Source organism: Vulpes lagopus, chromosome 23 (assembly GCF_018345385.1).
Source record: "Vulpes lagopus strain Blue_001 chromosome 23, ASM1834538v1, whole genome shotgun sequence".
Lineage (NCBI taxonomy): Eukaryota > Metazoa > Chordata > Mammalia > Carnivora > Canidae > Vulpes > Vulpes lagopus.
Genome location: NC_054846.1, coordinates 5691757 through 5708243, shown reverse-complemented (window position 1 = coordinate 5708243; position 16487 = coordinate 5691757). Strand labels below are relative to the sequence as shown.

The window sequence follows — 16487 nt, the reverse complement described above, 5'->3', positions numbered from 1 at the left end:
GCTAAACATATGACATAGCTACCAATTCATTTTTTTAGAAGCAAGATGAAAATGTGTGCTAACACATTTGCAAACCTCAACTCTTGAAATTAAATGAAAATTTTATGTATGGCAATAAATATAAAAAGCTAATAATAAACTATGCCATGTCGTTTGTCTAGATTATACACTGGAAAAGATAACCAAGAAGGTAATGTATCTGCTACTGTTTGACAAAGAACACTGGTGAAACTAATTAATTTTTAGTAAAAATAATGTATCACATTTCTAATAGAAAATATTCTAAATAATTCATCATGGATTCCATGAAATGTTCTCATATAAAAGTATACTGACATTTTGTAACTGAATAGGACTTCTAGTTCATTCATCATTTATTCACAAATACTTTCTGAATAACACCTCCAGTGTTTCAACAGAGATACAAAAACTATCCAAGTCCTGATTTTAACCATAAAGAAACTGGTTGTGTTTGTGTGTGAATGTGTGTGTGATAATACATAGTAGCTTCTCCAAAGGTAGAAAGTGATTTAATTTTATACCTATACATATAAAGGTTATATGTATAGGAATACACAAATTTATTTTTTTTAATTTTTAAAAAAAATTTATTTATTTATTCATGAGAGACACAGAGAGAGAGAGAGAGGCAGATATAGGCCGAAGGAGAACCAGGCTCCATGCAGGGAGCCCGACGTGGGATTCAATCCCAGGTCTCCAGGATCACGCCCTGGGCCGAAGGCAGCGCTAAACTGCTGAGCCACCCCCGGCTGCCCCACAAATTTACTTTAAATGTATTTCATTTTATACCAGTTTATTGAAATTATTGTGAATTATATATATATGTATATATATATATATACTACATATAATATGAAATCTATATTTGTACATGTACAGATATCTATCTATATTCATAAACTGCTATCTGATTTAGATTTAATTAACATTAATTGAATACCTGTGAGATTCCAGGTAATGCGCTAAGTATTTTTCATGTATTATTAACATTCATTATTTTATTTGCCCCTCAAAGAGAAACTTATTTTAAAAAAATCCCCAAATTACAAATCAGAAAATTTACAGAGAAAATGAAAAAATATATGATTTATACTTTTTTTCAATTTCAATAAATAATACTGAGCATTCATCTCCTGATTTAACAAGAATCATGGAACAGAAATCCTATGGATAAACTCACTAATGATTAAGTTGCTGGAAAAAATCTGTTTCATCAAAATTAAATCCAATATTTAGAAAAATAGATGATTAAGTTTACTGCTGTGAATGATAGGAATGTTCAAAGGACTCATTTTCCTTATTACAGATATTTTCTACTCCTATCCTGTATAATTCATAATATAGGTAATGAACAATTCCCCAAATCTTTTCATATATGAAATCACTCAAGAATGTATAATAGGGGATCCCTGGGTGGCGCAGCGGTTTGGCGCCTGCCTTTGGCCCAGGGCGCGATCCTGGAGACCCGGGATCAAATCCCACATCAGGCTCCCGGTGCATGGAGCCTGCTTCTCCCTCCGCCTGTGTCTCTGCCTCTCTCTCTCTCTGTGACTATCTATCATAAATAAATAAAAAATTAAAAAAAAAATTAAAAAAAAAAAAGAATGTATAATAGTAGTTAACAGTTATAAGGCATTAACTATGTGCTGAAACTGTTCCAAACCTTCTATGTGTAATCATAGTTAACCCTCACGCCCACCCAATTAGATGAATGCTCTCAATTGTCCTCCCTTAAGGAAGAGAAAAATAAGGCTCAACCTAATTAGCAAATATGCCTACAGTTAAATGGCTAGAGAATGGCAAAGTCGGGTTTCCAGCTAGCTAGTGTGACCTCATCACTCGGCGTTATGATTTGACTCATTTTAACAGGGCAGGAGAGAAGAGAATGAAGTTACTTCCCATTCAACAACAACAATAAAAATAACAACAACAATAACAAACACACAAAGAACAAAAAAAAGTTTCAATTAAAAACTATGCTTTTTCAGCACATGTTCATCACGTGCCTTTTGTGGACTGAACCAAGTGATAACTGCCTTATCAGGCCCCTCCTAGGAAGTGATGTAGTATTTTAATTTCATTTATTTTATGATTTGTATTAAAGTAAATAAAATTAATCTTTCATTAATTTGTTGATTTGTTGTTGATTTGCTTAAATCATAGGACAATTAAGTTCTTTATTTGGGGCAAAGGTTTAAGTTTGTCTCCCATTTAATTTGTTCAACCTGTGCACTTCTTTTATTGGCTATGAAATATGAGTGTTTTATTTGGACTCCAACACTTAAATAATTAATCTATTTATTCAGTTTTTAAGGGGACAGGACTTTCCATCTTGCAACAATGTAGTTTATATTGGTTACTATGCATTTGCAAACAATGACCTTATTCCCATATACAGATTTTTCCAAAAATAGAAAATTTCACTGTATTATATTACGCATGCAACAAGATGCTTAGAGATAACTGTGAGAATGACAATCCCAAGGAAAAGCAGTCAGTTTATTTTAAATTAAGCATTTATTGGCTGTATAATATTCAGTGAGTTACTTATCCTTCAAGATTCATGTTCCAGACACATAAAATGATGCCTACTTCTCAGAGCTTTCTTACAGATACAATGAGCTGAAGAAATAAAACACCTAGATGTGTGACACATAGTAAAGGAGTGATATATATCAGCTCTCCTTTCAAGCCTATACACAAACACAACAGCAACAAAATACCATAAAATAAATCACATCTGTGATCACCTAAGTATTATGATTGTATTAATTATTTCACATAATACAATATGCATCATATGATATACCGTTTAAATCATATGATTTATAATGCTGGATGTTATTAACATTTCATATTAACATTATATATTGTTTATATATTATATATTTATATGATTATATATGTGTGTATATATACATATATATGCATATAGCATCCTCTATATCAAGATTTTTCAAGGAGAAACTTAAAACACTATTTATTAAAAATTATACTGGGGTAAATAAGATTCTATTATGCCTGTAAGAGGATAGAAATATACATAATAAAGCAGAAAAATTATCACATAGAAACCAAGACAAGTAACGGGATCTCTGTAGGTAAACCATAAGCCCGACAGCTGTGTGCTCTAAGTCAGCCTACGAAAGCATTCCTGCTTCATTTCCCTGAGAAAACAAAATGTTGATGAAGACCAAACAGGAAAAAAAAAAAAAAAAAAGACCAAACAGGGCCAAAAACCGTCGTGGAGTTCTTTCTCTTAGGATTCATGGGAATTACATCATGAAAATTACCACTTAGTCCCCATGATTTTGAATTCGTAGGAAGAGATTTGGGGGCAAGATTGAAAAACAAATATTTGCTGAATCAGAAATCATTTCCTTCTAAGGTCTGAGGGTCTGCAGGGGGACCTTAGAGGTAGCAGCAGCTAAACTCCTCAGAGAGGGACTTTGTCCTTCATTAAGTTGATTCTAATCTATCAGTTTCAATTTCCCTTCCTGCCTCCATCCCCTATAGCACTGGTGCCTTATTCTAAATTTTAGGTGCTGAGGCAGAGAAAGAAGAGGAGCAGAGAAGAAAAGTCATCGGTGCTTTTCATGAGATTTTAGCTGTTCTTTGAAAACAAGCAACCATTCTGTGGTATGGGCAGATTTCCTAAGAACCACAATGTAAGATCCGGGAAGGCAAATCCTTTCTCCTGTTCTGCCCACTCCTGTATCTCCAACGCCCAGAACTGTGTTTGGCACACAGTTGATGCTCAACACCAAAGTTTGAATGGTTTGAATAAGCGACTGTATGAAGGATAATTACATCTGACTTAAGAAGTCCCTCCTGTTACGCTTGAAGCTAGATGGGACCACCTGGTTTTCACATGTGCCTGAACAATGCATGTTTGAGCTTAACGACCTATACCTCCTGATCGTCACTGCCTGCCTCAGCCTTGCAGATCGGTTTGCATCCTTGGTTACTTATTTCGTCCACACCAGGTTCCTAATCTGTGTAGTGATCAAGGCTCATTATTACAGACAAAAGCCTCGGCCCTATTTAAGCAAAAGAGATATATTAAAAGATATAGAAAATAGCTCACGGAACTGAAGGAAAGGGCTATCTATGTATTGAGCTCTTAGAAACAACTTCTAAAACCCCACCACAGACCTATAACAGCAAAAGGCTCACTAACTCTCCAATCACCAGGACTAATACATACGTAAGCGGTCACCCTAGTTGCTGGCTTCAGAACTACACTGCCGTAGCCATTGCCTGTGAAAGGAAAAGTTCTTTCCCCCAAACTGGGCTTGTTTTACAAAAAGAATTTCATAAAAGGGGGACTCCTGGGTGGCTCAGCAGTTGAGCTCCTGCCTTCAGTTCAGGTGGTGATCCTGGGATCCGGGATCGAGTCCCATGTCAGGCTCCTGGAAAGAGCCTACCTCTCCCTCTGCCTATGTCTCTGCCTCTCTTTCTCTGTGTCTCTCATGAATAAATAAATAAATAAATATTTAAAAAAAAAAAAGAATTCCATAAAAGGCCATGCATGTATGAATCTGATGGGAAAAACCTAAAACACATCCAGAAGGCGAAATGCAAGGAAATCTGCGAAATGTAGCTTTCAATTTACTAGATTCTGTAAAAAGTCTATAAAAAGAAAGCATGCTAATTGGCGTCTGAAATGGTTGTGGAGCGAACCAATTCATAGTATCCATCACAAAGCATTTGCTAACTTTTGAGGAGCAAGGCTACCACTAATACTTCCAAAAGAATACTGAGCTGTTTGTGAGTTGATTTTTCCCTCCGCCTCGGCAGAGGTATTTGCATATATAAAAAATGTTTGAATTCACATACACCAAAATAGTAATGATAGGCATTTTTAGATGGATGGATTGACAGCAAAATTTACTCTCCTGTGAGTATACAAAATTCTTCTGAGGGTTACATAAAATAATACGTGGAAAGCAATTAGCAGAAGACCTGACAAAGTACTCATAAATATTAAACACATATATATAGTCAAGATAAAACAAGTGAAGCACCTTACACAGAGCCTGGCACTTATTATTATTATTATTATTATTATTATTATTATTTTAAATTTAATTAGTTGACATTTAATGTATTATCCATCAAAAAAAAAAAAAAAAAAAAAAAACAAATCTTACCATTTGGACCTGGCTGGCACTTATTATTTACACAACTGTGAGTTGCTGTAATTATTTTTAACTCTCGGACTGTGTTTGACTTTCTAAATGACCATGTATAAACATACAAAAGAGAAGAAATATCACTGTTTTTCACTGTGCATCTATCTGCTATATGCTTATTTAGTTAGTTCTTTTACCCTAGAAGCAAGTTCAGAAACGTGCACCCTTCCACGAAACCTCAGCAGAGAGGCTGTAAACGAGAAAATCCTGCGCTTGCTATAGTCTACATTCACTTGCACCCCAGAGGAGAACCAAGGGGGAAAAAACCACTCTCGGAACAAGGATGATGGTGGTGGCAGTGGTGCTAGTAATTATAAATGTTTATTGAGTGGGTTTTTCTAGCTGCTACTATTCTAACTTCTTAACCAAGAGACAATTTTCCCTGTGTCTCTTCCATTTCTGCCTGTCTTGTAAGAAGAGACAGTGGGCTTTTTTGTTTGTTTGTTCTGTTTTGCTTTTTATCCCAGATTTTCTTTTCAGGGATTTTGTACAGTGAATATTCTTAGAAGATAGATAGAGGGTCTCCCTCTAAAGCAAGGGGCAAGTGTGTTTACTGCCAAAGGTAATAAACTGTCCTTTCCAAGGGACAACTGTCAGGTGTGCTTCTTGCCCATTATAACACATCAGGGTTTTCTGAGCTGGGTGGGGGAGAGGGCAGTGGCTCCCTCCTGTACTGCGAACTGCTCCACTTGCGGACACCCCCAGGCGCCCTCTTCCCATAGCCCTGTAAGAATTAGCACAGATGCTACACCCTGGCTCCTGCGATGACTCTGAGTAATAATAAGCTGGTCTCTGTCTCTGACCCATGAGCCTCATATCTTCTGGCTGCACCCAGGAAACTGTGAGGCTTATTTATTAGTTTGTGAAGACACTAAAATTTCAGATCCTAGACAGCTCTTGATTAAGTGCTCTGCATTTAACAACTTGTTTAACCCTCAAAACAAACTTACCAAGAAAGTGCTGTTATTACGCACATGTTGCCGATGAGGACCTTATTAGTATATGGAGGCCAAACATTTGCCGCGAGTCGCACAGCTGTTTAGTGGTCAGCCCAGGACTGACATTCACTCTCTTTCTTGAGCCTAAATGCTAAACCAGCAGACAGAACTGGTTTCATGATCACTGTGCAGTTCTTAGTTTTTGTTCTGTTTGTGGCAAGGGGAAAATGGAACGATTTCAGAGGACAGAAGGAAAAATCTGTGGCTTCTCAAATTGGAAAGCTGCTTAGCTTGTACCCAATCTTTTTCAATGTTGTACCGTTTTTTTTGTTTTGTTTTTGTTTTTAAGATTTTGTTTATTTGAGAGAAAGGGAGAGCATGGAGGCAATGTTGGGGCAGCAGGAGAGGGAGAGGGAGAAGCAGACTCCCCATTGAGCAGGGCGCCTGACATGGGGCTTGATTCTGGTTCCCCGGGAGCCAGCCAAGCAATACTGTACGTTCTCATTGACATGAGTCTTCCATCTAGCTTGGGCCATGTCTTCACATTAGCATTATTTCTGCCGAAAAAAAAATTTGCTAGTGGCATTTTCCTAGTTATAAATGATTCTTTGTGTCAATTCTCCACTGCACTCTGATTTCTCCCTGTAAGTCTCATCAACCTAATATTGATAGTTCAACATTTATAACTCACTAATGACTCATGACCTAGAATATGCTCCCTAATTTCTCATCTCTCCTTTTCATCCCCATTCTTCTAGACAATATCTTGTTTCTCTGTAAAAAGAATAGCCAGCCTTTCCCAAATGTCCATTTCTAGAACTCCTCCCCATACTTCACTATACCTCTATGCGTAGCATTCTATACCTTTCTTTACCAAAGTGTGTGATGGGGGACAGAGGGCTACTGAGGACAAAGCACAGGCTGATACCCCACAAAGGACATCCCCTGCTCCTACCCAGAGTAGGATATGAGTGACATTGTCCAGAAAGTTTCCAATGTCTTAATGTTAATGCCTTGCTAGAGGGAAAAACCATCTTTAACGTGACAATGGCAAGGCCTCCAGTATCCTGTAGGTCCTCCTTAGCATATGAAAACCCTTTTGAAACCTCCCTTTTCCTTACCTCCCCCAACTCCCACATATATAATCAGCCACCCCTCACAGTCCCTGAGCAGCAGCTCTTCCTGCCAGGTGGGTCCTATCCCTGTGTTTTAATAAAACCACCATTTTGCACCAAAGACGTCTCAAGAATTCTTTCTTGGTTGTTGGCTCCGGACCTCATCCATATTCCAAAACTTCATCAGTATACATCACTTTTTTTTTTTTTTTTCGACTGCATTTATTTGCTCTAGTTCCCATCTCCCCACCTCGAAGCCAGTATTCCTTGCATCCTTGAGGTGGAAACTTTATTCTTAATCCTAATTTCCCTCATTCCTAACTAACCTCATTTCTAATATTTGAACTAATAAACATTTGTTGAACTAAGCTTTATTATCTGATGCAGCTGAATTTATCCTATCTTCTCCCTTTCTGAATTTCAGGCAGGTTAACATTACTAGAAGATTTCTGACAGAAAGCAGTACTTTCTAACTGTAGCCGTGGTTAACTTATATTCAATAAGTTAAATTTGGTTTGGTTTTCTTTTTTTAAGTTTCTCATAAATCTCTTCATAAATTTAAATATAAACCATTACATCAAGTTAATACTCTCAGATAATAACACATTACTTCCCCAAAAATAAAGAATGGATCTTCTGTATGTTCTAGTAGTATCCACTGCATTGTACTAGTTTTTTTCTTCTATGGAGTTTTATGCATCATGGTACAAACAAGATAAGAATAATGCTAGTCTAAGAATAATTATGAGAGAATACCTAAAGGCTATTTAATATCAGTAGGTCAGATTTCTTCAAATGTGGAAAATACATGGGTTATAATTTGGAATAATGTAAAATAACAAGGCAAAATAAAGTCAACATGTCCTGAACTCTTAACATTTTATGAAATTAAAGCTTTTTTTTCATAGATATGTTTCTAGCACAGATGTATCACAAAATAATTACAGACATTTGAAAGCACTGAAATAAGAACTCACATAAACCAAAAGATTTTCATTCCACACACAAGAGTCACACTTTAACTTATTTAATCCTTAAAACAGCACTTTGTGGTATATTTACTTAACAGGTGAAAAAAAGTTTAAGAGTGGGTGATAAGTTAACTGCTCCTAACTATGCTGAGTCTAAACCCTGTGATACACCTTATAAAGTATTATACAAATCAGTGGTTTACAGAATGTGGTTCTTGTGATTTTAGTTTCTCTGAATCAAAATAACTCTTTCTTGAAAGATGAGTAACGGGGAAAAGGAAATCCTTGATCCAATATAATGAAAATGTTTAATGACACAAAGATAAGCATCACTAAAGGACTATGTACAAATTCTGCAGTACCACAATGCATATGTGACCAAAGTTTTCCAGTGTCTAAAGGATAAGGATCCCATGCACCAAGAATTTAAACAACAATATTACTCTTAGTAGGATGGCATGCATTTTCCAACGAAAAACATTTAGATCCAATTATCTAAGTAATTGAAAAAAAAATGTTAGCCATATAACAAATTAAAACTATAAAATGCATCTTATAATTATTTAAAAGGAATGTTATTTGGCCCTTAATAGGCAAAATTCCAAATTAACTAATCTATCATTTTTAGACAAAGAAATGTAGGTCTATTTCACCTCAAAAAAGTCACTGAGTATAACATCACAAAATAATAACTCATTTTTATATAACATTTCTAACTTTATCATTAAAAAATCAAATAATTACAAATATATATTATTACAATGGTAAGAAAGAAGAAATATATTATTTATTTATTATTTATTTATTTATTTATTTTTACGATTTTATTTATTTATTCATGCAAGACAGAGAGAGAGAGAGAGAGAGAGAGAGAGGCAGAGACACAAGCAGAGGAAGAACCAGGCTCCCTACAGGGAGCTTGATGTGAGACTCGATTCCAGAACCGCAGGATCATACCCCGAGCCAAAGGCAGGTGCTCAACCGCTGAGCAACTCAGGTGTCCCCAGAAATATATTATAAAACCCTAAGTAAATATAGTCTTTTTAATAGAGTCAAATTTCTTGTTTAAAGAAAGAGAGGAGACAAAGAAGGAAACTGATAGTTTTTCATTTGCAGATAAAACAGGGACTTAGGCCAAAAAAAAAAAAAAATGTAATGTTCATAACAATTTCAAGAACTACTCTTCCACAAAAGCTAACCATGTCTGCAACTAAGTGAGGTGATTCCATCAAGCTAAATAAATGAAGCCATCAACATATTTTGGCTAATGTTACTTCATTTTTCTTGAAATATTACATTCAACTGTTTTAGGCTATGGAATTTTTTAAAAAGCTTCAGAAATGTTTGACTCTGAGAAAGTCTACATAATGAAGATATTTTGTATTGGTGACTGAAGGGAAGATCAATATTGAGATTTAGCATACAGGTATATAAAATATTAAGCTAAGTAAAGAAAAGCCTGAACAATATTAATGTGGTATTACATGCAGCATTAAATTATTATTTTTTTAAAAAAATATGAATTTTAAAAGATTAGATCCAAGTGTTCTGGGTTGTTTACCAGCATCAACAAAGGGATTATGCCTCCGTTTCTTTTAGTTAGTATTGCCTCCTGGTGAGCAAAATGAGTGGCAAAATTAATCACCTTGAAACCAAAATAAATGATCTATTGGACAAGATGATTTATTGGTAACCTTTTGAAAACTACAAAATGTATGCAAAATGGGGGGAAGGGTGATGTGTTTGGCATAATACAAACTGAGTCCCTCATGACATAAATGAGAATACGATCACATACTTTTTGACACCTCTTCTTGTTTTTGATAATAGCATCATTTGGTAGTGAAAGAAGTTTGTCTTCCTGTTTGCTGTGGCAGGAAGACAGGCATCAAGATCATTTAAAAAAGAACCGAGTTGGTCAAATGAATTTTTAAAAGAACGGATAACGAATATTATCTTAATTCCCTGAGAAAAGTTATTACTTATATTGAAATCTATACTACTTAAAAGTTACTTTGCAAGGTATTTAAGACCATCATTTAGATTATCCAAAGTGAATATATATTTATTAATTTATTTTTTTCTATGGAGTTTTACATTAGAACTGAAATTGTTGTATTTTTGAAAGTTTGTCGAAGTAAGGAATTCTATCTCATGTATATATGGCTTCAAGAATTTGCATCTATGTATTATTATTTTTATTTCAAAACTCACATTATCACAAAAATACCAGTCACATAAAGAATCGTGACCAGTTTTTTATAATAAAAAATCATAAATGTCACAGATGTCACCTAATGCAATCAGAAAACCATGGCCATGTGTTCATAGTAACTTGGAAATTACATTTTTAATTTATCTGGTTTTCAACAATTGATTTACACTTATATCATTAAGTTAGGTGTAGAGTGAAAACTGATTGAAATATGTGAGAACCCATATAAGTAATTAAAGTGTTGCTACTCAATCATACACTATGGATGGTGCACATATGACATTGATATTTTGCAACAAGGTAACTGATAATCATGAGAATACATTTGTCCCTAATGAATTTTAAAAGTGTATTTTATATAATAAATAGAATGAAAATATAATTTTTGATATAATGCAATTGCTATGTCATAATATGGCAGTCATACCTCAGAGATTTTGTGGGTTAGGTTCCAGACCAACCACAATAAAGCAAGTAAGTACTACAATAAAGTGAGTAACATTAATTTTTAAATTTTCCGGGGATCCCTGGGTGGCTCAGTGGTTTGGCGCCTGCCGTTGGCCCAGGGCGGGATCCTGGAGACCCGGGATCGAGTCCTGCATCGGGCTCCTGGCATGGACCCTGCTCCTGTGTCTCTGCTCCTCTCTCTCTCTCTCTCTCTCTCTCTCTCAATCATAAATAAATAAATCTTTAAAAACTTTTTTTTAATTTTCCAGTTCATATAAAAGTTATGTTTACACTATACTGTAGTCTATCTACTGTGACATAGTATGTCTGAAAAAAAGTACATTTTTTTAATAAAGGTTTTATTTATTTATGAGACACACACACAGAGAGAGGCAGAGATGTAGGCAGAGAGAGAAGCAGGCTCCACGCAGGAAGCCCTATGTGGGACTCAATCCCAGGACTCCGGGATCATGCCCTGGGCCAAAGGCAGGCGTTCAACCGCTGAGCTACCCAGGTGTCCCAAAAACTACAGATTTTAATTAAAAAATAGTTTGTTGCTAAAAATACTAAATCACCTGAGCTTTTGACATATTGCAGGAATTACCAAAATGTGACAAAAAGTGAGCAAGCGCTGTTGGAGAAATGGTGCCAGTAGATTTGCTCAACACAGGTTGCTATAAACATTTAATTTCTAAAATAAATAAATAAATAAATAAATAAAACCACACTATCCAAGAAGCATAAAGTGAAGTATAATAAAAGACGTCTGTATATAAAACAAGTTATTGCTCCTTCGCATGCTTTTACAACATTTAATTATTTTTCAATAATTATTTTCACAAGTCTGCCTTAAGTCCACTTGCCTGGGGTTTATCCAGCATTACCATTTGCGAAAAACAAATGAATAAATAAACAAAACAATCCTTTGGTTGACATTTTCTAGATATGAGTTTTATTTAAGAAAACTTCTAAAAGAAGTTTAGAAATAAATAAATAAAAGTTTAGGATTCTAACTACTGAATTCCTAAGGATTATAACTATTGAATACAATAGACAAAAATCACAGTTTTTATGAATCCTACAATTATTTGTCTCAGCAATAGCTTTCTGAGCTGAATACCAAAAATCCTAGCATTCACTAGGTATGATATTATAATTCATTAAAAATATAGCAGCTCTGTATTTTATATAATGGTAACAGTCTCCATTTCAGGCATTAGTATTACACTGGCTATATTTTATTTCCTAAACAGAAAGACACACAACAATTATACAAAGAGTCTCATAAAGGTCTCATATATATGAATTACCGTCTTTCAGCTTTATTGAGAGTTTCATTTGTTAATGTAATGGGTCTCACAGTTTTCAGGAATACAAATTTGAAGGTCTGTTCCCATCCAATAACTGTTCCTGACAAGTTACTTAACCCAGAGGAAGTCAACTAGTATCAGTAACTCTATAATTCTGGTAAAAAGATCTCTGAACACTCAAGCAATCCAAATTAGGAGTTTGTTAGCATTCTAATTCCAATTCAATATTATATATAGTGAAGTATAGTAAATATATGTGTATTTATATATGGGGATGTTATATGTAGAGACGTATTATATATGGAAACAGGTAATATATATAGAATGTATATATATAGATGACATATATCTATAGCTATACACATCCCTATATGTAGCAGATCATTTTCAGTCCCCTCAATTGGCAATTTTGTGATGTAGGAAATAAAGAGAATCTGAATGTATGGTTATATAAAAGTAAATAGCACGTATGTGCATTTCTCCATGCATGTGTGTGTGTTCACATGTAAAGACTACAAGCTCAATAGTACCTTTATTAGCATTTATTGTCCCAAACACACACCTTTAATTTGATTAAGTATGGTCTTAATATACTACTTATTGTTCACTATATACAAGAGTGTATGTACCACAGGGAGAACAGTTATGCAGTTTACCTCTCCCTTATACACAAATGTATGAGACATAATTTTTGCCATGTAGAACCTATTGAGAATTACAGAGCTTTAAAGGATAAGTAATTGTAGTAATAGCATTGTCTAATGTCTCTATAGAAATATAAGCCTTAGGAAAAAAAAAGAAATATAAGCCTTAGAATTGCATATATGTAAAAGGACTTTTGATATCATGGGATATGTTACATTAATATTAAGCATAAAAGAAGAATTACTTCTGGAGGGTGAAGTCACTTGTCAAAGATCACAAGCATTTATTGAGCAAGCTGGCATAATTCTTACATCTGTTCCCTAGAACATGAGTATGCCACATTTATCATTATCAGATTTTTCTTAAAGTTACAAAGCCCTGAGCAATATTTATACAAATTTTCAGTAGGGGAAATATTAGAAACGCCATACCATTAAAGAAAAATAATGAATAATAAAATTCATATATATCAAATCCATGAAAATGTCAAAAGCATTGCTAATAACAAAATGCTAAATATATTTAATGTATAATTGGTAAATTGGTGAAATTAAATATTACCCATTTACAAATAGGACAAAATTAAAATATCGGTCTGAATTATTTACTTTAGATGTGATTTCTCAATATGCTGGCATGTTTTAATACTAAATCTTACTTAATAATGTGTGTTTCAGGATTAAAATGAGGTAATATATGTAAAAAGCTCAGCCCAATGTCTGATACCTATTGGATATTTAACAAAAGATAGATGTTAATAATATACCATGTAAGTGACTATTTGGGAACCACTTTTAGTCCTCTGTGTTTCCCAACATATAATGAGCAATGAAAAGGAAATATACTTTATTTTTATCCCTTCTGAATGAGAAGAGCCTAAAGTATCCACTTGAGAAGAAAAGGAAAATTGCATTAAAAAAGAACTGAGTATTTTTGGTGAAGGAACAAACATTCTTTGAATTGACAAGGGGGAGAAAAAAGTAGATATTCAGGAGCATGCTACAGCATAATCATATGCAAACTTTCCACAATGATATTATCCTTCTGGTTGTAATAAGTATTGTAAATTATTTTTGGAAAATTAAAAACTTGACTAAGCTGACAGAATTTTTAAGCTCTCTGTAAAACAAGTATCATTTAAGTTTTTTGTCAAAAACTGTTACTGTTTTATCACTGAGAACTCTAGAGAGATGTTCTTAAATATAAATGAATAAACAAATCACACATTAAAATACTGCCCTGAGAAATACTGGTAGAGGATAACTGACTTGTACTCCTTATATTAGAACTATTCTTCAAAGGAAATTATTTCCTAATAATGTTTATCAAATTCTTAATGGATTTTAAATATATAATATACTCTATTCTAACACATTTGCAATATCACTGAAAAAGCAGTGTGAAATACGGCTTTTTGAATAGTTGATCATTCTTTCAAACCTGTTAGGACTGTCTTTATTTTTCTGCTATAATTGTCAATGTAACTTTAATAAAGGATATCGTAAACAACTGTAAACTTCAAGATTGTGTACTAACTACAGATGAGGCTATAATTTATTTAATAAAAGGCAATCTAAATGTGAAAGTCAATTGATAATACGATGGTATACTATGGGACCAAAATTCATTTTGTCAGTTGAATTTCTTATATATATATATATATATATATATATATGTGTGTGTGTGTATAAACATATATATATACACATATAAAACTTTACCCATATATATATGTAATTTTAGAATATATAAAAATCGGATTCTATGGCAGTTCAAAATAATATGAGAATAAAAAATTGTGTGAGTATTAAATACTTAATCAGAGATAAAACAGCAAGTTTCCAAACATTTCAATATATACCTCCATGTACACAGAGGAAAAGACTGATCGATTTTTCATTGGACTGCTTTGTGCATTAATGTGATTTTAGGTCACTGGTATAACGAGGATTGGACTGTAGTCATAAGCAGGAATAGGTACAGAATGCGGAAAATTAGAAGGTTAAAGACTTCCTCTGCATACATTTCTATGTAATAAACATGTTCTGACAAATAAGATCACCAATTAGGAAGTCCAGAGAATTATTAGTTAAGAATTGATTACTAACATCAAATGAGGGCATAACACATATTTCAATAATTAGCTACCAAAATATGTACGATATTTACTTTTCAAAATTTTTCTCACATACCAGTGGGTAAGCTATTGCTTTTATTCAAATCTTTTTTTTCTTAATATTGATATTTAAAGACATTTTTAATGGCCATTTATAATTTTCAGTAAAACAACATTTCAAGATGAATCCCATAAATAGTCAAGAAAAATACGGAGTCCTAAGTAGAGTTAGGCAACAGGTCCTGACAAAACTGTATGTCCCTGATTTACTTACAACTCAGTAGCCTAGAAGCCATAATGTGAGAGTTCTGAAACAAGTGTCAGCCAATAACAGTGAAAGAGGTGACAAGCATCATGTTGAAATTTTATTACATTATAAAAGAAAACATGTTTCGAGGCAGTAGTTGAAAAAACATAATTTCTACTACTTCAGATGATAGGATTTATATATCCCAAGACAATAAAGCATCAAGAAGAAAGCTATGCTAAACTTATTTCAACTATAACAGAATTATAAATATGATTTAAGATTAACCTGAAACACTGGGACCCTTCGTGAGAAGATGTGTACTCAGTATGCTTAAAATGTATATATCATTTAAATGCACATCATACAGCACATCTTGGAATACAAATTCCCTTTTGCAACACAAAAGTATGAAACTTTGAATTAATATGAGTGCTTTGAGGATAAATAAGTGTAATAATTTCACATATAAAATAACAAGACATACTTCAGTTTGCTGAAAAAGAACACAAATAGTTTGGGAAATCGCTGGAAGGGCAGTCTTAAATAATTCATTTGAATAACATATACCTACCAAAATAAAAAAAGAATATCTTTTCACATTCTTCAGTAATACAGACACACACAGATGACCAAACATGGAAAACATATTGGGTAATTGAATTTGTTGCAGAGAAATGTGCAGAGAAGATTATATTTGGGTTTGTTATTAGTAAGCAAGACTGATATGTCAATTTAGAGACCCTCAGAAGACTACCCGCCCTTTCATCATTTCAGAAGTACATGTAAACTTAGTGACTTCTCTACATTTTTTTGTTTGTTTGTTTGTTTGTTTTGGTTTCAGTTTTGGTTTTGTAGGACTCTAAAAAAAATTAAAGTAAAAATAAATCTATATTTCTATGCAAAAAAGGATGGAAGGGAACAGGAAAATCATCCCTCATTCCATAGTCAGGCTCGTGACTATGTACTGTTGGAGAGGGATAGGTGGATGAGGATGTCTAGTTTGTAGAATAAGAAGTGCTAGGATGTGAATGGAGAGGCCAGAGGATTAATCCAGGGAAAATCTGTTAAATTCATTATTATGGTCAGCAGGAAATCAAGTTAATGGAAATCTTTTGCTGCAGGATTATAATCTACCTAGTGTAATTTATTATCTCAACAATAAACATCAAACATAAGAATGTCATTATGGGGAAAAGAGTTTCCCTATGTCTGACTAGAGTGGACTATACCATACTAAAAGCTACACCAAATTTTAACATATAAA

The 16487-nt window shown here is 33.8% G+C and overlaps 1 protein-coding gene across 2 annotated transcripts in view; it reads right to left on the bottom strand.

Moving 5' to 3' along the window:
• Window positions 1–16487, bottom strand: part of FSTL5 (follistatin like 5) — a 679148-nt gene that overhangs the window by 538921 nt on the left and 123740 nt on the right. The gene's annotated exons all lie outside the window — the stretch shown is intronic.